The sequence below is a fragment of the Apteryx mantelli genome, chromosome Z, assembly GCF_036417845.1.
Source record: "Apteryx mantelli isolate bAptMan1 chromosome Z, bAptMan1.hap1, whole genome shotgun sequence".
NCBI lineage: Eukaryota > Metazoa > Chordata > Aves > Apterygiformes > Apterygidae > Apteryx > Apteryx mantelli.
This window is the reverse complement of record NC_090020.1, coordinates 63,435,934-63,461,448: the sequence shown is the minus strand read 5'-3', so window position 1 is coordinate 63,461,448 and position 25,515 is coordinate 63,435,934. Positions and strand designations below refer to the sequence as shown.

At 38.2% G+C, this 25,515-nt stretch overlaps 1 protein-coding gene across 11 annotated transcripts in view; it reads left to right on the top strand.

Annotated features, from left to right (window-relative positions):
• Positions 1 to 25,515, top strand: part of ERBIN (erbb2 interacting protein) — a 118,013-nt gene that overhangs the window by 13,339 nt on the left and 79,159 nt on the right. For 7 of the 11 annotated variants that reach the window (XM_067315208.1, XM_067315219.1, XM_067315217.1 and 4 more), the window contains one exon: positions 6,779 to 6,892. The exons of 1 other annotated variant lie outside the window; for it this stretch is intronic. The gene's annotated coding sequence lies outside the window, so the exon portion shown is untranslated. Of the gene's footprint in view, positions 1 to 6,778; positions 6,893 to 9,836; positions 9,854 to 10,132; positions 10,171 to 11,744; positions 11,765 to 25,515 lie in introns of those variants that run through there. 3 more of the 11 variants (XM_067315211.1, XM_067315210.1, XM_067315212.1) reach the window with 3 other exon arrangements.

Genomic DNA, 25,515 nt, shown 5'->3' with positions numbered 1-25,515 from the left:
TCCCCTTCCTCCTCCCCTTCCTCCTCCCCCCATCTATTCAGTATTTAAAAGAAGATTTTAAGTTATAGTTGATGCTCATTTAAGATTTTGTACAAAAAAAATTAACCTTAAAATTATAGCTACCTCCCTTCCCTCAACTGAACAACTAAAACTCTTTACCAGGAATACTTCTTAACAAGACAGCTTCTTGTATTAGTTGTTTTGATTTTTTTTTTTCAGACTTCTTTTGGTAAAATGAACTTAAGTGTAAACAGATATTTAAATTACCATATTGAGGATGACAATCTGTTTTGTAAAGTGTAGTTCCATTCCCTCAAGCCTTCTCTAAATGTAAAGCATTGCTTTGTAGGCAAGTAACTGCCTTCTTATTGCAAAAATATGTGTAGCACTTTCTGAGCAAGGATATCTTCCAGTTAAGAAGACCACATCCTGTAAACACTTCTTTCAGTTCTGAAATCCGAATGTAGAACATTAACTGCTGACCTATCACTGCCTGAACTGTAACTCTTTACTGATCTGTCGTAGCTTCTTCTGGCTGCCTGAAGTATCTGTAGGACCAAGATATTTGCTGTGGTTAGAAAATGTCCTTAAAAAAATTAGTTGTTTTAAAATTATTTTTCTCATCTTCTTTCAAAAAAAACTATGAATCCAAGGCTGACCAAATCATTAGATTATAAGAAGTCAAATTTTATAAACTGTCAAACTGTGTTGTCTTCTAAGGTTGTACTAAACCATCTTTTACTATGTGAATGTGCTGTTGTGAGCACTAAATTATTTTTGCAAACATAAGGACCTTTCCATCTCTTTCATACTAAGAGAAAAATATTTAAAAATAATGAAATTAAAATCTTTGCTTTGAAGGAATCTTAATTTAGAAAGCCTGTGACTAGAGGTTTAGTTTTACCTGCTCAATCTCCTCCAACAGTAGGCACTAAGTTTCATGTTCCCTTATTCCTATGCAGGTCCTTTGCTTCAGCAAAGATTTTCTATTCAAGGTCAATAAGTATGAGTTGATCAGCAAGCTAATCTTATTAAAAAAAAATTCCCCCAATATTTTGTAGGGTCTTTTTTGGGTCACTTTGCTGATCTTGTTAGTGGTGTGGTTGTGCAAACCCTAGATTTGAGAGAAAAGGTAGGTGGAAGTAGGGGAAAGCAGGGCTTGTCCTTTCTTTAGCAGACTGTAGTTTGTATTAAGCACAGTGTGAATTGACTTCTTAGTTGAGCTCCAGTTGCTGGTTTGGAATGTTCTTTCATTTCATTACAGTAAATCTAATTTTCATTCTTTTAAATCAACCTCTGATTTGTTCCTCAATAAATCTTCCATAGTAGTCAGGAGTGCAGTTTAAAAACTGGGATATTTACCAGTTGTGCTTCTTTCAGGGAAGTTTTAATTGTTTAGGCATACACAGATTGACTTTCAGACTCTGGACTGTAGGCTGGGAATTTCATGCCTATCTTCCACAGAGCTGAAGATAGTTTGGTCTCTAAGAACAGGTCTGAAAATACATTGTGTTTAGTCAATTTCCAGAATATTTTGACAAATGACAATATGTTTGATCTTCTATGAAATATGTTGTAATTACTGTGATAGTTGGAAATAATTAACCCTGGTAAGAACTGAAGCTTGAAAAACACAGAGGGGAAATGAAGAGCTGTTCAGTCCTTCATTGCTGTGGGACATCAAGTCCTTTTTCCTGAAGACTATCTACCACTTGCTCTTGAGACTTTCACACCTAGTTTTTTTACTTCCTAGGGATTCCTGGTGGGTCTGTATTTTCATCATCTGGAGGATCTCTTGATCAAAATGTATAATTCACCAGAGTTTGAATGTGGGATGCTTTGCTTTCAAGCTGGACTCTAAGACTCTAAGTGAACAGAGGACTGAGAGGTGATGGACTGCCAGAAGATTAGTAAGCAAGTTCATATGCACTATCACTGGCAGAATGATGCTATTAGAAATATTTGTCACTGATAACTTGGGGTGCCCTTCTTAGTTTACCTTTTCATCTCAGATGAGCAATGCATATCCATGCTAATTCATTGAGGAACTGAAGGTGCAACATAGTTTAGGGGCGTGGGGCTGGATGAATAAAAGGCATTGCATCTTCGTAACTCTGAAATCTTCAGGGAAAGTTGCAGCCCTGGTTTGAAGGGGCCTAGTGACTCTGGAGTGCAGCCATGCAGGCTATGGCAGTCTCGCTGGGCTGTCCTCTACCCAAGAAGTGCAGGTAACAGTCCTTCTGATCTTTTTCCCATCTCTGCCTTTTTCCCCAAAGTGCCAAGCCTGTACAGAAGAGAGGAGGTGGCATAGATTGGCATAAGCACTGTAGACAGAAACAGATTTTCCCTGTTTTGATGCCAGTTTTTTAAGACTCTTTAATACTCTGCTTCTCTCTTTTACTCTCTGAAGAGATTAGAGTGGGAATGAGATTTTTGGCCAAGATATCTGTGCTTTTTTGGAAAAGCACTAGTAAGTTTTTGTCACCTTCTTAATGGGTGGGGGGAGGGGGGAATATCCAGCTTCCTGTAGTCTCAAGTAAAATTCTTTTCTTGATCTGAGTTTTCATTGCTGTTCCCTGCAAAGTATTTCTTAGAGCCACTGCATGAAAAACGTTTGAGTTGTGTGGAGTTTTTCCTTCTTCAGTCATACTAGTATTAACAGCAACTACTTTTGCAAGAGAAGCTTTGCTGGAGGATGCCTGCTTACTGAAGTAGTACTGTGTGTCAAATGGATAGTTTTGAAAACACCCTCAAGGAGATGAAATAAGCTATTTCTTATGCCAGTTGGGATTCTGGTTCCCCCTCCCTACCCCCCCATTTCTCTATTTATTTCTTGCTCTTTAATTTAAAAAATAACTGCTTATCCTTTGGTTGACTGGTAAGTCTATTGCATGTTGTGCATCGGAGGAAATACAGTGATTGCTGGAAGAGAATTTCTTTTCTTAGGATACAAAGATGACAACAAAGTCCTCAGAAAATATTAAATCAAGCCTCAAATAATTTTGAGTGGTGCATTGGAGAACATACCTAATGTGTTTGTTTTTCTTTCAAAATTGTGTAGTACAAGAATTAACCTAAGCAGGATTTGGAGACAGTGAATTTTTTCCTTAAGGAAGTTTCTTAATGGTGTCCTTTTGCATGCTTCAGAGGAACTAGTGTAATGATATTAAATTCTCTAGAACTGAAATTTTAATATTGTGGAAACAAAGATAATGTGATGCTGAGTCTCTCTTACACCCCCCCCCCCCCCCCGAGTCAAAATGTACTAGGTTTCCTTTTAAATGCATTCACAATCTATTTAGGAAATAAAAAAAAGTGTCTGTTGAACTTGCAGACAAGCATGAAACAACTATATGTACATTTTTGTCACACTTTCATGTGTACACTGCATTTGTGAGCTGACAGTCTCTGTGTAATAAGAATTTAGAACATGGTAAATTGGAATTGACTCCGAACCTGGGGGCACGTGTGTCTTTTGGTGTAACTTCCTTTATGTATTTTTTCTCCCAATAGTGAATATTTGATAAAAAATACTGTGAACAGCATTCAGGTTTTCCTATTTTTTAGTTATCTTCCCACTGCGTTTTTCACTTTAAACATGAAGTAGAAATTCTCTGTATTTTTTTTGGATGCTGTAGATATTCTTCTCTTTTTTGGAGGAAGAAGCAGAGTGGTACTACTCCTCGTTCAAGAGACTGGATTCTAGCAGAGGTTCAGCGTGTGTGTCATGTCTTAAAACCCTGGGCAGAAAAGGTTCCTGAAAGACTGTGGCGTAGTATACATGCTTTTGCATTTGTTTATTCTGCTGTATGGTTAGAATATGAGATGGAGACTACTTTGTGTGTGTACACATGTGCATACATGCACACATGCGCATGCACACACACGCCTTAAAATAAGGGGGAAAATATATATTTTAAGGTCCCCCAAAGTTCCTATTTTTTCCAGATACCTAATACCATAAACCACGTACAGTGAAAACAGTTTCTTCTGCTTTTTAATTTGCAACTTTTCTCAAATGGAGCCTGACTTTCAAAAGTGTGGCAGTGGAGTAAAATCCAAGTTGATTTTTCTCATACTTGGCTTTAGAGCCATAAATGTACTTGTTCTCCATCAGATGTTGCTTGCAAGGGATGATACTGTGCATTCAACAGAACAAATTATCTAGTTCTGAAAAGTCATGGTTGTCCATAACTCTTCTGAAATAAGAATTTATAACTCAAATGTAGTATGAGTGCTTTTTTAGTGATCTGCCCATCAGGGCTTTGAGTTGGAATCTGTTCTTGGTGTTGATTAGGCAGAATGTGTTTTAATTAAAAATAAGAGTATGTGATAGTGAAAAAGCTAGGATTAAGCTGTAGTGTAGTTCTGCTTAAAATTTATCATGTTACCATGTTGTGAGGAAAAGCTTAATTAGATAAAGAGGTGCCAGAGCAAAAGATTTTTCTTTTCAAAAGTGTGTAAAATGCTTATTTCCCTCCTCCTTCTCCCCAACCCTTAACTTTTGGGGACTAGCTTAGCACTGAGAGCTCATGTAGCATGTATTCCAGAATATACATGTCAGCAAGTCACAGCTGGGGATGTGTGTGTTTGGGTGTGGTGGTTTTTTAAGTTTTTTTTGTTTGTTTCATTTCATTGATTTGTTTATTGGTAACAAGAAGGTGATTAACAGTCACAGGAAATATATTGCATTTGATAGTGAAATTAAATTAATGCCTTAGCTTGTGTAATGACATTTTATTTGTCAGCAGAGGGGGAGAAAGGAAGATTGGAGGAGTGTTCCAATCTTTTTTAGGACAAACTTCAAAAAAATTTTTTTTTAGGATAAATCTTCTGGACTTTTTTCAAATGGTGTTGATCTTTCTTTCTGGACACACAGATACTTAGATAATAATCTTTCATGTAACGATCTGCACAACTGTTCATTGTTTATGTAGTTCTCCAGTTGCTGTTTTCTTGCTGCCGGGGAGTACAGTGAAGGGGTCAGTGATCGAAGCACTAATGGAGGCTGCCAGGGAATGGAGACTTTCTAGAGGCAGCCCCAAGCTGGAACACGTGTTCTGGAGGAGCTGGCACATCCAACATAGTCTGCTCTCTGCCTGTAAGGATGCCATTTTGATCTCAAATGGAAGTGGAAGTTTAACCTTCTGTGGAAGACAGCAATACAAGGGAGAAGACATCTATTTTGTTCTTGTCAGTTCAGAGCCAAGAAAGCTGTTTCAATCTTTACGTCATAGAGCAGCAATTCCTAAATGGACTGTATATGAATGGAGTTGCTAGCCGGATGTAAACTTGGTTTAGTCCAGTACTTACGTGTTTTTAGTAATACAAACTTTTTGGCTGTAGGTGGGAAAGCAGTAGGAAAATTTCAGAAGGAAATTTCCAGAGCCACTGCCTTAAGGGTTAGCAACCCAAATTTCGCATTCTCCAGCAAGCCAGGGAAGTTGCAGGACAGTCATGGAACCCTGGCATCCTTCAGCAGCTCTAGCTAGCCTGGCCATGGCAGCCTGGCCAGCTGAGACCAGCAGTGTTTTTGGAAATGGTAGCTGAGATGCAAAGCAGCTGTTAAACAATTATATTAGTGTGAGGAGTCTGGGGTTTGCTAAATCACTGGGTGTTCTGGAATTGGTAAAAACAGTTACTTTAATGATTATTCTGTTGCTCTCAGTTTAATAATTCCTAAAGTTTCCCCATTTTGCACCTGTACATAGAATGCCATGTGAAAACAGTATGTTAGTCAGAATCTGATATCCTGAAGAACCTTCATATTATTTTTAAAAAAGATTTTGGCTAGCAGCCTGCCTAGGTATTTTATGCATAATTCTTTTTTTTGGTGTGGGATGTTTGCTGTTTTGAAAGCAGATGACAAAACCCTCCTTCTGTAATTCATCGTGCTCCCTTTCGTTTTTATTTTGTCACCTTATTTGAACTGGCCCCAACACATGTCATCAAGATGAGGTTATGGGTGTTTTCCATATACATCTTAGACTTACTGTATTATTCCAGCATACTAGCCAGGACCACATAATAAAACTTTGTATCCTCAACATATAGAGTATATGGCAATACTCCACAAAAGCTCTCCAGGCAGAATTAGCTTCTCAGAAATAGATCCAACTACTTGTGAGCAACTGTCTCCACTCTTGCCAATGGCTGTGGCTGCAGACTTTCGATAAATCTCATGTTAAGCTAAATGAAAGGCAGCTGGCAGGTCCAATTAAAATAATTGCAGCTTTTTTAAAGCCTCATCTGTTGCTAGGAGTTGTATTTCCCCATGAGGGCTGTGGGAGTATTTGTGACACGGTGTGGGTGGTATAGATTCTCTTTCAGAGAATGTGCTTCAGATTCACTGGAATAGCAGTGTTTTAAGAAGTTACCTAGTTTAGGTCCTGCATGTAACTTGCTACATTTTGTTAAGCTTGGACATTAAAAATCCCTTTCTGTTACTTGTATGGATGGCATTGGTTTGAACTCAAACTTATTAGCAATCCGTATGTTTTGGTTTTGGCTGGTATAGAAGGAACAGATGATAATACACCTCTTCTGTGTTTTGGCACATTGTCTCTGGTGTTTTTATCACTTTGAGATTTGGCAGAGACAAAAATGAATAATTGCAGAATGTTTGTTTGTTGTGGTGGTAAGTTTTATAGTACAACTTCTGTGTCTATGTTCAAGTTTGAAGTTAAACAAAGGTCATGTGTGGCTTTCGAACTGTCTTACATTTCTATAAGACTCCTGATAGCCATCATCTTGAAAACGTTGTAATTATTTTTCACAGTTCCATGTGGATGGTTTAATAAACTCCATTCTGCATCCTGGTGATTCTGTGGTCCAAGTTCAGAAACTGATTCAAACTCCTATGGTGTGAATTGGAAGAGGTGCAGTGATTCGGGTAGGTGACTGTCCAGATATGTTGAAGGAGATAAGGGGAAGGATATGTCTTGAGTGCATTTATTGTTGTTGATGATTATTATTGTTCCAGTTACTCTTCAATGTGCTAATAGGTGATCTTCTCTTACCCTTATATGTAAGAATATGTATGTAAGAACTTTGGTTTTTTTTATTGCTGAATATGTATTACAGTAGCTTGTAGAGAAGGTGTGTAAGAACTGATGATTGTGGCTGCTTTCTGGCAAAAGGTGCCATGGAGAGTCAGCATTTATATTGTAGCTAAATATACACTTACTCAGGGACAAGCTCCACACATGGATCACAGACTGTATTCTATGTATCTGTGGTTTTAACATGTTCATATTCTTCTATATAAGCACTTGTGTATAGGCAATCTGTATTCCATTGTTTCTGGTACGATTTTCTGCGTTGCTTACTTGGAATGTTCTGTAACACATGCAGGACAGTCATTTTATGACAATGTGTTCAGGTGGTTCTGTGCAAAAAATGAAAATAATTTCAAACAAATATTTCTGCCTTGGGTAAGCTAACTTAAATGCTACTATTGTATCCAAAGAGACCTTAATATGAATGCTTTTTTTCCCCAGTTGCAAACGTTCTTTTTTGTATACTTGTTACATTTACATAAAGTTAATGTTGGTTAGTGATAGGTTTTTGGTTTTTTTTTTTTTTAAGAGATGAGACTAAATTTTTTGTTTAAACTTATTTTTTTGTCTCATAATTGAAGAGCAGATGCACTTAGTTCCTCCCAAAGAATTAACAGGGTAACATAACCAGAATGATACGGAAGGTTTTTTTAATGTAAATGTATGCCTAGTTGAAGTGTTGAAAAAATTCTTTAATAGATCACAGTACATTTCAATCTTAGTATACTGGACTAGGAATCATTGTACTAGTCCTTATTAGGACCATTGAGCAAACACATTTTTCACCCTGTTCTTTTCTTGCCCTGATGCAAGAATGTAGAGAGAATACACTCACAAATATTTGTAACTATGCACAGAAAATGCTTGATTTTTGGAAAGAAAAAATATATTTTAATAGCAAAAATACTGTTGTAAATGCTTAATAGCATTGTAGAAATGATGCACGTGAAAATGCAGGTGCATTATGAGATTTAAATTTATAACCATTTTGAAAGGTAGTACAGGTGCTAGGGAAAGTGATTTAAAAAGAAAAAAGGATAGTAAAGAGAAAAGACAATTTTGTTTTGAGATTCAGATTTTATCTTTTTGAGAGGAAAATCTTAATTAGGTTTATAAAAATATTTGAAGCTATTCTGTATGAGTGCTTCAGATTATCCGGTCCTCTGTAACCAAGGATCTATAGAAGCAATAAAGTGTTGTTTTTCTCTATTACATTTCTGAGGTTTCTTTCGCTGTTCTCCGAACAGTGAGTGGTACTGTGAAACAAAATCGTGTCACAAGAGGGATGCAGTTTTGTGATTTGGATAGGCTGAGACTTTTAATAAGCTATGATTCTTACATTTACTAGTTAGCTAACAGAATAACAAAGCAAGGAGCAGTGCAAAGCTTTGATTTAGATGTGGTCCTTTTCTTTGTTGTTATGCTATTCATATTGTTCAGTAATTTCCCTTAATGTGCATAACAGTAGACTGATAATATTCAAACATCTGTAAGAATAATTCTGTTTTGAATTAGATTCTTCTTTTATAATCCTAGTTTCATTGTAGATCTGCTTGTTTTGGCATTGAAATGCTTGTTAAGTCTGCTTAAGATAATTCAAATAGAATGGTTAATCAATAGTTTATTTTTAGTTGCTTTACATTAGTTTGCTCTCACTTTATATGTAGCCCTTCATTCATTCCTAAGTGTTGATTCATGGGACAGACTTGATTAATGAGCCTTTTGCGGGGGGGGGAAGAAGTCTCTACTGACTAAAAAAGACCAGGACTGGGAAGCAAATGATGCCTTTGCAATAGGCTTATCTCAAATAGCTGAATTGTACAGCACAATGTGATGAAGTATTTACTGTAGTATTGCAAGGGACATAATCTGTGTTTATGATGTTTTCTGATCCTCTTGGATAGAGGTTTCCTGCTGCCAATTGAGCATGTGTTCTCCAAATTCTTCTCAAAGTTTTGAAATGCATAGTTTTCTGGAAAAGATGCCGTAACTTGTCGTGGTGCTAAATTCACAGTTAGCACACTGCTAAATGATTAGATCTAGAATGAAGATAATGGTATTTACAGGTACTAAAAATACACAGTGAAAATAGAGATCATGCGTGAATTCTTACTTGAGTATAGCTGAAATATGTGAAAGAAATTTTAAAATCAAATATTAAATGCTAGAATTTATCAGATCTTTATTTCCCTTTTTGTAATTCATGTTCTACCTAGTAAGTGAACTTGACAAGTCCCTGAAATCTTCAATTGTCCAGAGTACTGCAGTCTCCTTTGCAGTGGAGTAATATTGTATATTTGGTGTTTTAACTACATTTTATTTAAGGATGCAACTTTTGAAGCTGCATTTGATTAGAATAAGCTAAGGAAAATCCTATTCCACTGTCTTGCCATAAAGACTTCCATCTGAGTAAATAAATAAAAAGTTGGCTAGAGAGGAGCCCTATCTCTCTCCCATCCCTTCAGTATTCTTATGGCTTTATTTTGAGTTTTTGGATATGCTCCAAGCTTCTTATATAAGCCTTGGTCTGCGTATTTACTCTGTGAGCCCTCTTGACTTGCTGATTCATTTGCCCTTGTAGCAGTAAATGTTGGCCCAGTTCTCCTCCTTCCTAGTTCTATTGACAAGTTTTGGCATGAAGTGCCTACTCAAACCGATCTCAGGTGGCTGAGTTACGAAGGTTAATTAAGTCAGTGCAAGACTTGTTTTGTCTTGGCAGTCTGTATTGGGAACTCTTTCTGTCAGCTTGGTGTCCTCTGTAATGCAGAGGTGGTATGAACAAGCTATGTTGATAGGTAGGTAAAACAATTCTCAGCTTTGTGGACATTGAACACTAAAATATTTTAGACTGCTGCTTTGACTGTTATTTCAGTTCAAGACTTTATGGAGGACAGCAGTTAGTTTGTTACTTAAAAATGTGCGTGCTACTAGTGGAGCCTGTCTATAACAAGATTAGGTTATCAGAGGGTTGGCTTGTGCGATAAGCTTCCTGGTTGAGATGTTGCCAAAATTGGATATTTGAAGGATAATCACATTCATCTTGAATATATCTAGGCAAATTTGCTTAATTCTATGCAAAGACTAGGAATTAGGAAGCTCCCTTTTGCATTGTGTAAGTAGTTTTTGGATACTATTTCTCAATTCAGCAACTAGCAAATAAAGAACACTTATTATACAATGTTATAAATATACATGGCGGTTTCAGAGGGGAAGTATGGAGAGAACACTTCTGTCCAACTTATTTAAATAGTATGACACATTCTGGCTTCCTCCTCCCCTTTCCTCTCTCCTCTCCTATTCCAGCTACATTGTTCAGTGGAGACAGAGAATTAAGTGCCAGCAAATTTATACAAGAAAATCTCTTTTTGATAGTTGTCTTTGAACTCCTGGCTGACTGCAGTTTACTGGTTTAGGAATATGTGTGCCTATTTCTTCAGTTTAGATGTAGCTTCTCTGTCATTCACAGAGATTGAGTGTTTCCTCCTCCTCTTCTGTTTTCCATGGAAGAATTTATCTTAAGGATTTATTAGCATCAGTCATAATACAGCGGTATATTTTTCTGTTAATGGAATAAATGACGATGAGGCAGAAATGTCTAGTGATATGCATTACTTTAAAGGATGTCATAGGTAGTCATGGGAAGATGTAGGGGATGTGCCATAGTTTGCTTTTCCTGCAAAAATGCTTTCTTTTATATAAAGTACGAATAGAATTATTTCTTGCATTACTATTATCATGTCTGGAGGGCTGTACAACACTTGTGTGGAGAGTTGGAAAGACTGATGTGCTAGAAAACTCCACATCACTATAAGAAATACTGCCTATCACTGAAGAAGAGTGGAAAATGAAGCAGGCTAGTTTACCGCTAGCTGTTTTGCAGTCAGTTCAGACGTCATACACAGAAAGCATGAAGAATAAATTTCCTTTCCTTAATAGGAAAGGGGTAGTACAGGAAGAATGCTTTGTATCTAGGAACATCTAATTACTGCCAAGTTGTCAGCCTGCAAATTTCAGAGAGCCATTGAATGGAGAATGTCTTGAAGTCCAAGCTGCCTGGCTGTCAAGCATGTCCTTTTGCAATTCAGCATTCGATAGCTTGCTTCCAAAACAGTGAAGAGGATTCAGGTGATCTTCAGACTTTCCTCCTGCCAGTGAGCCAATGAAGTCAAAAGAAAAGGATCTCTTAAGTGAGCTAGCTGGTTAGATGAGTGATGGAAAAGCGAATAGTGTTGATCTTATGAAATATTGGCTTTTTTTTAGGGCAAAAAATGGTGGATTTTTCTAAGAAGAGAGAGGAAATTTGAGGTAAACATTGATTGTAGAGGATAAGCAAATAGAGTAAAGCATGTACGGGAAGGAAAAAGCCTTTATTCTTTTAATGCAAAACCAAGATATTGGAAATAGAGTTGATTAAGGATTCTGAATAATTTAAGGATCTATAGAAAAAAAAAGTGTTAGGTACTCAGTTAAGAAAAAAAAAGTTTATTTAAAAGCATAAGCTTGTTCTGTTTAATATCACTCGTCCTTGGTAGGAAGAATCATGTGTTTAGATGGTTAAAATAGCTGCCTATAACTTAGGAAGGACCAAATGAGGAAAAGGGAAGGAGATGGTGTTATTTTGGTTAAAATAACTTTGTCTATTTTTATCTTCAGACAACTGAAGAATATAAAAGAACATTAATACTTGTTAACCAGTATTTTCTCAGGTAAGCCACAGAATAAATGCCTAGCTACTGCAAGCCACCAAATTGTAGTCGCATTCAGGATAGTGAACTCTGTAAGTACAGGAAATTTCATTTTTATGTGTAAGTGGTCTTACATTGATCATACTAAAATGTTCATAAAAAAAAGATGACAGACACAATATTCTTAGAAGCCAGTGCAGAAGGATTCAGAATAGCACCTGACCTGAAAGGTGCCAAGTGAGTGAGTGCATAATTTAAAATGTCTCTGTGTTTGCTAAAGTATAAATGACTATGAATTGATTTTAATTTTCCATAATAAATATAAAGTTTAATCAGTAGCATTTATTTGTTCCCTTTTCTAAAGACCACTTGAAAGCCCTTTAGCTAAGTCATCTGTATAGAAATTCCGTTTCTCCTCCAATTTTAAAGGGAAATCAGTTAAGGGTGTTTTATTAGATGCTTAGAAAGCTACAATTTTAAAACAAAATAATGTAGGAGTGAAAAGTGTCTGTCTGTTAATTAAATGAAGAAAAAAGACACAGCAATGACTATGGGTTAGAAGCTAAAGATTGAAGTGAAGGTAACAGGAAATCCACCTAAAATATGTTGTATGCTATGTTAGGCCCACTGAGGTGCTTGAGAAGGTGATTAAAAAAAATCCAATCCTTTTTTTTAATATACTCAGCAGATATGATTGAGTTACTTGATGTATTTCATAACTTAGAGAATCCAGGAAGACTTGATGATCAAACTCTTAAGAATCAGACTCCTTTGTAGGCTTGTTCAACAGACAAGTGGCTCACTTTTTTTTTTTTAAACTTCCTGATCACTCACTATACTTACATCTGTGTCTTCAATTTATATTTAGGTTGTAGGATTCATAATTTCCCTAGTCTATCATGTGAAAAAATGCTTTCTTCTTATGTTCCCCTTCTCTGTGCCTTGAATTAATTGCTTCTGTGAGAACAGACCACTATTCGTCTTTTGCATGTTACTATTGGTATTTGAGGATATAAAGCTGCTGGATCTGCCTCTCATCCTGGGTTAGATGAAGAAGCCTCTGTGGTCTTTTGGCTACTACCAGGCTATTTAGAACTCAAGCCATTCTCTTGCTTAATATAGATGCTTTTATGGCTGCTGATGATCCTTCATTCCTTCCCTACCCTCTGTGCTGAAATACAGGCTTCAAGTAAAAATTATTCCAGACTTACTCTATCTCTATTCACAGTTATAAATGTGTTCATATTTATTTAGGAGCTGAAATATCTCCTCTCTAATTCAGAGACAAAACTCTCTGAAAGCACAAAGGTAATTTCTTCAGCTGTAATTGAGTTAATGAGAGCACAAGAAAAAAAAAAATCTTTCAGAGGTCAGAGAAATTGCTTGAATACTCTTTCATCATTTGCTCTCAGTACAGATCAAGTTAGAGTTGAGGGCTGGTTCCCACAGATCATTCATTTCCCTGTTATATGGGAATACAGTTGTCAGGACATAGTATATTTCTTCTTTTGAATCTTATGTTCATATCAAACTTTATTTGCGTTTTTGCTAGCTCCTGGTTGGGACAGCAGGGAAGCAGATCCTGTAAACATTTCTGATTTAAGTTTTCTGGTTAAAAAGCCTGAATGCTTTTACCAATGTAACTCTGGTCTTGTTATGCATATGCTTGTACAAATGTAATGTATGTAATGCATTTTAATAAATGCCTGAAATCAGTTTTTTTTCCAAATAGTATGATTGCCCTTTGTGGGCATGTAACCCGAAGGAGTTGTAGACAAGCAACTGGAATCACCTATCATGATTCAATAGAAGTGTGGCATAAAAAACAGATTGCATGCCCCCTAGGATGGGCAGAGATGACCTAGATGTATAGCGGAGCACATTGAAATGATGTGGGGGTGGGGGGAAGTATCGGTGAACTTGATGTACAATGATATTTCCACATCAGCAGCCTAGTCATTGTCAGGATTTTGTTTTTGAGCATTGTTTTGAAGGCAAGAGGTAAGGAATGATGAAGGAATGCACAGTGAGCTAATTTTATAGATCGGTCTGGGGATGGTTTCAAATGCTGCTTTGAAAACTTGAGAATGGTGATAGAATTGAACTTCATTGATTGATCAGGAGTTTACCTCTTGATTCTGAATGAGATAACAGTATGGAAAATAGAGTGAAAAGGAGCTGCTTATCTGTAATAGAAAACTGGAAATGAAAAGAGGGGTCCTTGGAACAGCAACACAGTCAAGGATTTTAGTAGAAATTATTTTTATAGTAAGATTTTGTTTTGGATATATGGGGAAGGGGGGAAATGGGACTACAGGAATATGATGGAGGAATGACTGAGAAGAATCGTGGGTATGAGTAAGTAACAGGTGGGATAGTGGTGATTTCCACTAGCCGATGAATCACCACTAGCTAGTGGTAGTTTCCAAAGCTGTGGGAACAGCTGCTGATGGTGGCTGAGACCAGAGTTCTGGTTTTATATGTGTTGAATTTTTAAGTAGGCAATCCACAGAGGTGCTCATCATCTAGAACTCTCCCGTGAAATGGAAGAGTGTCAGGGAAACCCTAGTATTAGAAAGACAGGGGAAAACAACTCTGGGTGGCAAAGAACATATGGAAGAGGAAGAGGAACAGGCGGAAGAGGGGAGAGGAATGAGTTAACCAACAGAGCAGGAAATCTCAATGGAATGAATGAGGAAGCAAAAGAGATGGTTCTTTTGGGGCTCTCACTTTGGAGAGAGTCTCATTGAAGACTTTATCATTGGAAGGATCTCCTGTATAGTATACTAGGTCTTTGAGAAACCTTGGGCTGATAGAAGCTATGTTAGTAAACAGTCTTTCTTTTCTATGTTTTTTTTATTATTTTCTTATTTCCACACTTCTCTTAAGAGAGAAATTTTTGACTGAGAGTAAAGGCTCCTCTTTAAATTTCACTACTTCTGAAGCTTACCAGCTGTAGTTTTCTTTAAATATGTATTTAAAACAAACAAAAAACATTTCAGTGGCGATAAAGATGTGTTTTATGTGGAGAATGATTGCCCAGACATTTTTGCGTCAAGCAAGAAGGCCTACTTCTTAAAGTGAAGGCTGTTAAATAAATTGGTCAAGCTCTGTCTTAATGTCTGCTATTTTTGGTTTAGATAGTGGCCTGCCAGGTCTAATTAAAGCTGTTCAGACTGTTTCTTTCTTTTTAACTGGTGTAATGATAGCACTAGTGTTACCTAACTGTTAGTGCGCATTCTGGTCTCTCTAAAAGCATAGATCATGCTGTAAGCATTTATTCTCAGTCCACCTTCTCATTGGTGTAAAACACCAGACTACTATTAACCTTAAATGCTTTCTTTTCTATATCTGAATAGTTTTGCAGGAACAGTGGACCACATGCTTAATCTCCGAGTAAATGCATTAAAACTGTGTTGAATTATTTTATCACTGATGCTATCAGTCTGTCTCAGTTTTGATCCCTTAATGGTATTAAAATGAAAGCTGGTATCTAGAGTGGAATTAGTCCATTAATCTTGCTACTGATCTTTACTGAAATTTTTCCCCACTAGAAAGAAATCTAGTGCTTTTTCAGCTGTTAATACACATGATTGATCTGTTAAAAATCAGTCTGTTGGGAAAAGTTGAAGTTTTGTTCCAAAGTATCTTAGTGCTAGACAGAAAATTGCATAGAGGTGCCATCTAATGCAGCTTAATAAGTGGCTAATTTTCCTCTGCAAAAGGCTAGAATTCACTAATCTGCAAGTGATATGCTTTATTGTTAAGAAAATTGGGAAGAATTGATTGAGATTAGAACACAACAGGTATCAGGTGGTTTTTAGAGCTCCCACCTTGTTTCCTCTTTCACTCAGAAGTGAGAATAGAGCTGCATGTCAATGTTTGGCTATTAGATCTAATATTGCATTTCATATATTACTAGAAGATATTGTGAACTGGAATGGGCAACTCCAGTAAAAAGGTTTTGGAAAAATGCATTAATACAATCTTCAAAATGCAGTTCAGGGCATGCAGTTTGAGAGTGCTTTCATCAGTTTGTGAAGGTCTCACATTCCTCCAGACAGTAAATTTCTCTGAGAAGACTCTTCAGACTGTGTCAGAGATTGGGAATGAGAAACTTAGGGGTGACTTGCATCCTATGTGTAACCAGTGGTTTCTGCATGTTATACTGTGCTATATTAGTTTAGATCAAGTTCTGTAATTAAACCATTAAGAATTGAGGCAAAAGCAACCCTCACTATAACCTCATTAACAGAGCAAAAATGGCAAACTCATATCCTGTTCTTTTCCAGACACTGTCATCTTCTACCCAGGGTTTAAAACAACAATTGTATTCTTGTTTTTTCAGATTCTAAAAGTATCACTTCTAAAATCCTTTGGTTGCTTCACGTTCTATCTGCGGAGGATTTTTTTATCAGGCAAAAAAGGACCATTTTCCAATCAGTTGAATTCAGCATATTAATTTCCTTAAACTTTCTTATAAAGTTGGGGATTATTTACCTTGCAGCTATGCAATTTCAAATGACAGAAGTCTTTATTACGTTCATGAACTGTTTGTCTTAAAGTTCAGATGACTTGTGGTCCTGGATTGCTTTTGTGTGTCAGACAAGGATTGTCATCCTGTTGCACAGTAAAAATCCAAGGGGACTGTAAAGCTTTGTTTCATCCATAAAGCAGATCACATCTAGAATAGTCTTTCTGGAAATGTAAATTAGCTTTGCAATGGGGTTTGGTAGCTTTAAATTATATGGTAAAAGGTGACAATCCACACACTTCATCCTGGCTTCTCAGACAGGTAGTGAGGAGATCCGACAACATGCCAAGCCTTAATGTTTATAAATTGGCTCAAACATTGAGATTAAGCAGCAGCATTAGTTTTCTTAAGAGTAATGTGATAATGTCACAGAAAAACAAATAGTACCTCAATGGCAGATGGTACATGCCTGTATGAAATGTAATAGACTGAAAATACGTTTTGGAATGATGTTGCATATGGTTAGTCATGATCATGTAGCCGTTGCACTTAATGATGAATTTAATGAGTTCCTACAAACCGGAACTTCAGCTTCCAGAAAGACACCTGTTCAATTGTTCACCATTTACTAAAAAGTTTTAAGACTGGACGCTTGCCTTGAGAGCATCTCCCTACTTCAGATAGGGGCATTTTTAAAATTCTGCGTGTGATTCTGTTTTGTTCCTGTCCTACTATCTAATTCCTGTTTTGAATATAGAAGTGTATTATTTCTCGTGGGTTCTTCCTTTGCTATTGTTTATAGAGAACACTGACATTCAAGAATCAATCTTCATAATGTACGTATGGGATGAGTTAATGATATGCTGTTGTGACAGGGAATTGATACACAGATTAATTGACAGTTGTAAAAAGTATCTGACAGTTCTTTTTCTGTTCTTTAAACCCACCCAAGCAAGCAAAACCATCCTTTATTTTTGTGTCATTCTTTATGTTCAGAGAGCAGCTGAGTTTGATTGCATTTGCAGATATGAGTATTCAGCAGTTTTGCAAGCAAGTTCTGAGATTGCTAATTATATCTGTAATCAAAACCGGTCAGTGATATCTCCTAATAGACTTTTATAAAGTAGAGCGGAACACAATAAATGCAGAAGGAAGCAAAAAGCTCATAATAGCAATTTCAATTAGAAAGTTATGCCCATTCACAGGTGGGGGAAAACGACATCTAAATATAGATCTCAGGGTTGCTTAACTAGCACTGCTCACCTCTGCCCTGGAAGGAAAGGAAACTCAGGAATTTACGTGTCCTAACAATGACTTGGCTGGTAGCGTGAGATCTATAATTAAGTGTACAATTATAGCAACTGTTTGCTGTTACTTTATTTTTTTAACAATTTAGATTTGAAAAGTTCTATTATGCTATAAAATAGTGTTTCTGAAATATGGGAAATGCCACAAATAAGGAAGTAAAAGATTTATTGTGTTCTTAATATCTTTTTTCTAATCTAATTTCAGACAATAACTAGATGGTTATTGGTTCTGACAACTTATTCCAGTGTATTTCATGCATAACTTAATAAACTTAAAATAAAGCTTTTAGATGGTTCGGATAATAGCACTTGAAAATATGTTGTATAATTTCATGGAGCAGCCAGTAGCAATACTTCTGCAAAAGGTCACAGACACAAGGTATGCATTTAGAGTGCCACTAGCACTCTTCAACAAAGTCTGTAAAACTTGCTATCTGAATTCTGTGTGTGCCTAAGGTTCTGCTGCCGAGTCTATCCACAGCCTTCTGTGTCTTAATAGACTTAAACAGCTCTAGGATCCAAAATTGTGCATAAGCTGTTGTAGAAGTGACAAAGTATCTACCTGATGCAATAGGTGTGTTCAGAGTACTTCTGCCTGAGCAGGTTTTAAACGGAGGGGAATATATTACCTTTATAGTTCTCATTAATGGTGTATAAGCAATAGGTTATTCATCTGGGATGCTGGAGACCAGCACATTCTAGATCATTTGTTTTTTTGGGACAGGAGTGCACACTGTGACAATCTTTTGGTCATTCAGATGAATGACTTGCCCTGGGATTTGTTTGATCAAATCTCACAAGCTGGTATTGGAAAGTTCAATACGCAAAATTTTAAATTTTGTGCCCAAAACCTTTGCCAAATGTGCATATTCACTGTGCTTTCTCCTCTCATGCTTAGTAGTCATATTCACTTTATTATCTAGATTGCTTCTATCTCCTTACCAAGTAGTTAACAAATTACCTGTGTTAGTGAGTCAGCATCCATTTAATGCAGTATTTAGCCAATCACAGAGGTGTGGGTGTTGGGTGCCACCAGCTTTTTATACCCACCTGTGGTCCCTGTAAGACATGGTGCCATATTTCTTAAGTACTGAGCAAATAAAATAAGAAGTGTCCCTCCCTGAAGTAATTCAGTGTTTAATAAAAGATAAGAAACAACATGTAAATGTAATGAAGTAGAGGAAGGAAAAAAAGGGTTTGCATGAGTGGGGAAGAAGGGGTGTGAGGGTCATGATGATAACATCGTGTAGGTTAATCACCTACTTTGCTTAGATTAAATATATCCTATTCTTTCCAGTTCTGGTGGTAGGCATTCGGGTGTAATTCAGTGTCTGTGTAATAACTCAGTTTATTTAATGTTTATAATTATAAATCTTACTACTGAAGTTCATTAAATGGGTATATTCAGTCTCTTAAGTATTCCTATTCTCTCTTAGTCATTCATTCTGAAACTGTCTGCTTTCCTCCTCTTCCTTAGCCCAAGAGAGACTGATGACGTGAAGGAAGGCTGAGGTCTGAGCACATTTCCTGTGACTAACAGTAGTAGGCATGGAGAAGCTCTGGCTATTTGGAGCTGTCACTGTCTGTCTAGGGTTCTTGTGCTGGCAGGAAACTTTTACAAATGAAGGGGGATAAAAAGGTGAGAAGGAAGGGGAGTGGCATAGGAGCAAAGAGTGAGGGCACCAGATGTAAATAGTTTTCTCATGGATTTGCAACCCCTCTTGTTATCCTGAGCTCTCTTGCCGCATTCTGTTTGTGGCATTAGTCAGCCTCCTGATATGAAGTAGGTATGTCCAGTCCTTTCTAGAGTTGTTGCCAATTCTGCAGATCCTGGGGAGAACTTTGAAAATGCTGAAACTTGGGTAAGAGTTGTCATAACTTACAAAGAATGTGGGTGTTTTGCTTTATATTTTAATCCCTAGATTGAGTCAAGTTTGATTCTGTGCATTACCACTAGAAATAAAGCTTCCTTAGGCAGAACTGAGGCCTTGGTGTAGCTTGCAAACCTACTCATTTCCAATCAATGAATTAGTACAAATGTCACTTAGAAAAGTAAATAATTCCGATGATGCCCGAGATGTAGACTGTAGCTGTTCTGAGTTCTGCTGGTTCAGTGGTCCCTAAGCATGGTTTGTGAGGTGGAGGTAAGTGACTCATGAAGCTTTGTCTCCTTGACTGAAGATCTCAGGTGGCTTTCTGTTGTGTATGGCTTCTTTCTTGTTTTTCAAAGTTTGAGTGCTACTATTTTGTGTACTTCAGAGACAAGAAACAAATTGATGTCAAAATAGATCAGTAGACATTTTTTTGTGTAAAAAGCCTACATTAAATGAATGCAGTGTTTAAGGATGTTGAGTACATTACTATTTCAAATGCTTGGTTTTAAAACCTCGCTAAAATACTTTATTTTTAAAACTAAGTTTTGAATATAAAATCAAAGTGTCATGTCTTTGTATTTTCTACTTTTTCATTCTCACCTTGGTCTCTGGTTGTTTGAGTTGATGCAGTGGCATTGCAGTGACAACACCAGGTGATATCAGTAAAGCCTAAGCAGGATTGTTATATCTGAGAAGGATTAAATTGTTACTATATACTGTGCTGTTACTGTTTTGCAAAGCAACCCTGATTTGCAGAAATTAATAGTTTACAAGTCTGAACACTTGCTGTACTTTGGTGAATGTATTCGTTACCTCCTGTAAATTAGTAATGACTTTCAATTAAATAGTGATTTCTCTAGTCTGATTTCTGTCCACTGATATGAAATGTCTTGGTTCTGTAGACAGATTCTCCTGATAACTTTTTTTTTTTTTAAGTATAGGAAATGATACCAGAATTAATGTGGGATGGAGCATTGTGTATCATTAATTCATGAATGCCTGAATCAACGTATGATTATTCATCTGCTTTAGTAAGACTTGAACAGAGTATCTTGGATGCTAGTTATGTCAGCTTGGTAGTTTTGCTAGAATGGAGGCAAGGAAGCATATCTCTCTTCATGGTTTATGAAAAACACTACATTTCAGCTTTCTCTACTAGAAATTTTTCCAAATAAGCCAACAGACCTCCTTCCTGTCATACATACCAACATTGAACCAACATTGATTACATTCAGCTGTACTGTTCGATTCTGTGCTAATTGCACTATTTTAAAGGAGGTTTTTTTGCACCTCTGGTGCTTTTTCTAAACCTACGTATGTTTATTTTGTTGTGAAACCACACTTTGTACTCATAGCATTTACACAGTGTGGGTTTTTGCTGCTCTATCCACAGATGTGAGAGAAATACTTTGAAAACAATTTGTTAAGAAAATTTAGTTCAAATTTGCTATCTTTGTTTATGCCTCAGAAATCAGTTTCGAGACCTTTCTTTGTTGACCAACTTCCCCAAGAAAAAGTAATTGACAACAAAATTCAATAGACCTGTTTGTCTTGCATACATGAATATATGAATGTGTGTTATTTTCTTAACCATCTTGTCCAAAAGTGCTCTTACAGTATTGTAAATATTGAATAAAATTTCATTATGCTGGACACTAAGCATTTCATTCAGTTTTAAGATAATTAATAATACCTCTCACAGTATTCTAGATGGCCTGGCAAAACAGTCAAGCTCTAAAATAATAATTCATATAGCAGTTCAGCCAGGCAGCATCCTGCAGAAGTTTCTTTCATTCCATTATTATAGAGAAGCATACCACATCCCTTGGCAGAACACTTCTCAAATGGATGTCCCCTGTAGCATACCAACCATGTTGCTAAATGCAGGTTATTTTGCGCCATGCTGGAAGCAAATGTGAATCTTGGTGTACTCATGGAGAAGGCTCTGTTAGCTGTCCGCTTCCAGCAATGAAGGATTCTGTCTGTCGACAGCTGTGAGAGCATGGTACAAGGAGGGACCAAATCTTCAAGTAGGTCAGTCTCATGCTGCTTAAGGCAACATATAATAGATGTCTTAGGCTCCTCCAACCAAGACTAGGAGAAGGACAGTGCAGCTTCTGGAGCTTGTGTTGGATGTTTCCAATCAGATAATCTGCTCAGCAGAGATTGTTTCCCCACTCTACAGACTCTAAATGTCTGGCCTTGATTCAAACACCAAAGTAACAAGAAACGGTAAGGGACAGTGACATCTGCTTCCAGAAAGAACATGATGTACTCTTTCTTGATAATGGTCTCTGAAACCTCCCCATCTCCCTGCTCTTCCTTCCTTCCTCTTCCTCTCCCCACCACCCAAATGTAGGAATCTGACATTAACTAAGCTGACTTTGGTCTACAGACCCTTCTGTTTTAAGTGTGAAAAGTCTGTTTGATTTCAAAAGGCATATTATGTAGAGATAAATATTTTGCCAGCTATATTTATCTTGTATTTCCTCACTGAAGATCATGTTTTGTTTTGTTTTTTTTCTACACCACTAACTCACTGTATGGCAAAAATTTCCCGCCTATGTATCATGTTATGTGATTGAATAAAAATCTTGCCAGTAACCATTAACAACAAAACTTTAGGATTGGAGTACATGAAATGATTACGTGCATCTCTGTATATACTCTCCTGTCATTTATTAAAAATATTCTGTCAGTTTTAATCTGACCTGATGTAGTGCATAAATCACCTAAGTTTATAAATTTATCCTTCTGTGGTACTTCAGATAATTTGCTCAAGTCCTAGAAATGGGTTTTTACTTTGGTAGAGATTATTATGATTAGTATATGGAAACTTATTGTAGTGTAGCAAGAAATTTGCCAGCAATTTTTTTTTAAACTATTACTTGGTTATAGGTATTCTTGTGCAGATGAAACTCGATTCATTGAGGATAGAGATACTAATAGAGCATTCAGCTGCCCTTTCTTGGTGGTCTTTGGAACCTCTCATCTTCCTGGTCCCTACTCCAAAAGTTCATGTGTGTGCTTCTGTGTAGTGGTTTGCAGTGTTAGCAAGAACTGCTGCACTTGATCAGATCTCTGAAGTCTTGTTAGGCAGACATACTGTCTTTGTCATTGAATATGAGTGTATATTTAAGGGCAAGCATAGATGATCCTGGTCCCAGAATATTCACATGGAATTACTTAATGAAACAAATTGTTCTGACTGCTTAAAATGGGGAGTGATCGTTGGGGCTGCAGGCTGACTGAAATTACTCCCAAACTAGCAATTTTTAAGGTGTTTCTTCCAGCTGTTCCTTAGATGAACAGCATAAATGATGTGTGACCTCCTTAACCCCCTCTTTTTTTTTTTTTTTTTTTTTTTTTTTGAAGTAGAAATGGAGAAAGGAAAAGTGCCTGGTGGTTATTCATTGTCATTTAGCTTACTGAAATATTATCCTATTTCCTGATCTGTTGTGTGCAAGTTTGCCACTAGTGTTCTGAGTGCATCAATATCTCATCAAAGTTCTCCAGTGTGCAGTTCAAAGAATGACCAAGATTTGAGGTGAAATACATCCATGTGAAAATTTTAGTAAGAAAGATGTTGTTTTATTGCTAAAACTTAGGTTAGTGCTGAATTATCCTCATTATACAAACTTTAATTTTCTAGATAAGATGCAGTTTCTTGTACTCTGTGGTAGCTTTGCTTGAACATTTTTATGCAGAAACTGTCAGTTGTGCAAGATTACGTGTTCCAGTTTTCAGTTACAGTAGTTTAGAAATTCATCCAAGACTGAGGTTGTGACCTCCCACCCTAAGCTAAAGCTGAAACAAAATCCTGGGGAAGCCAGTGTTCCAGTTATCCCAAATGTGTTCTGTTTTGTACTTGACTTCTGTGTTTTCACAGAATCACAGAATCACTGAGGTTGGAAGGGACCTCTGGAGATCATCTAGTCCAACCCCTCTGCTCAAGCAGGGTCACCTAGAGCATATTGCACAGGATTGCATCCAGGCGCATTTTGAATATCTCCAGAGAAGGAGACTCCACAACCTCTCGGGGCAACCTGTTCCAGTGCTCTGTCACCCTCACAGTGAAAAAGTTTTTCCTCATGTTCAGATGGAAGCGTCTGTGTTTCAGTTTGTGCCCGTTGCCTCGCGTCCTGTCGCTCGGCACCACTGAAAAGAGTCTGGTCCCATCCTCTCGACACCCTCCCTTCAGATACTTGTACACAGTGATAAGATCCCCTCTCAGCCTTCTCTTCCCCAGGCTAAACAGGCCAAGCTCTCTCAGCCTTTCCTCATAAGAGAGATGCTCCAGTCCCCTAATCATCTTTGTAGCCCTTGGCTGGACTTGCTCCAGCAGTGCCACATCCCTCTTGTACTGGGGAGCCCAGAACTGAACGCAGTACTCTAGATGTGGCCTCACCAGGGCTGAGTAGAGGGGGAGAATCACCTCCCTCGACCTGCTGGCAACACTCTTCCTGATGCACCCCAGCATACCGTTGGCCTTCTTGGCCACAAGGGCACATTGCTGCCTCATGGTTAACTTGGTGTCCACCAGCACTCCCAGGTCCTTCTCGGCAGAGCTGCTTTCCAGCAGGTCAGCGCCCAGCCTGTCCTGGTGCATGGGGTTATTCCTCCCTAGGTGCAGGACCCTGCACTTGCCTTTGTTGAACTTCATGAGGTTCCTCTCTGCCCACCTCTCCAGCCTGTCCAGGTCTCTCTGAATGGCAGCACAGCCCTCTGGGGTATCCGCCATTCCTCCCAGTTTTGTATCGTCAGCAAACTTGCTGAGGGTGCACTCTGTGCCTTCATCCAGGTCCTTGATGAAGAAGTTGAACAAGACTGGACCCAGTACTGACCCCTGGGGGACACCGCTAGCTACAGGCCTCCAACTAGACTCTGTGCCACTGATCACAACTCTCTGAGCTCTGCCATTCAGCCAGTTCTCAAGCCACCTCACTGTCCACTCATCTAACTCACACTTCCTGAGCTTCCCTATGAGGATGCTATGGGAGACAGTGTCAAAAGCCTTGCTGAAGTCAAGGTAGACGACATCCACTGCTCTCCCCTCATCTACCCAGCCAGTCATTCCATCATAGAAGGCTATCAGATTGGTTAGGCATGATTTCCCCTTGGTGAAGCCATGTTGACTACTCCTGATCACCTTCTTTTCCTCCACATGCTTGGAGATGGCCTCCAGGATGAGCTGCTCCATCACCTTTCCAGGGATGGAGGTGAGGCTGACTGGCCTGTAGTTCCCTGGGTCCTCCTTCTTGCCCTTTTTGAAGACTGGGGTGACATTGGCTTTCTTCCAGTCCTCAGGCACCTCTCCTGTTCTCCATGACCTTTCAAAGATGATGGAGAGTGGCCTAGCAATAATGTCTGCCAGCTCCCTCAGCACTCGTGGGTGCATCCCATCAGGGCCCATGGATTTGTGGGTGTCAAGTTTGCTTAAATGATCTCTAACCCACTCCTCCTCGACCAAGGGAAAGTCTTCCTTTCTCCAGACTTTCTCTCTTGCCTCCAGGATCTGGGGTTCCTGAGGGCTGGCCTGAGCAGTAAAGACTGAAGCAAAGAAGGCATTCAGTAACTCTGCCTTCTCTGCATCCTTTGTCACCAGGGCACCCACCCCATTCAGCAAAGGCCCCACATTTTCCCTAGTCTTCCTCTTGCTACTGATGTATTTGAAGAAGCCCTTCTTCTTGTCCTTGACATCTCTTGCCAGATTTAATTCCAAACGGGCCTTAGCCTTCCTCGTCGCATCCCTGCATACTCTGACAACGTTCCTATATTCCTCCCAAGTGGCCTGTCCCCCTTTCCGCTTTCTGTATACTTCCTTCTTCTGGTTGAGTTTTGCCAGGAGCTCCTTGCTCATCCATGCAGGTCTCCTACCTCCTTTTCTTGACTTCCTGCTCATAGGGATGCACCGCTCTTGAGCCTGGAGGAGGTGATGTTTTAATATTAACCAGCTCTCTTGAACGCCCCTTCCTTCTAGGGCCCTAACCCATGGGATTCCTCCAAGCAGGTCCCTGAAGAGGCCAAAGTTTGCTCTCCTGAAGTCCAGGGTTGCGATCCTACTTGGTGCCCTGCTGCCTCTTCGCAGGATCCTGAACTCCACGATCTCATGGTCAC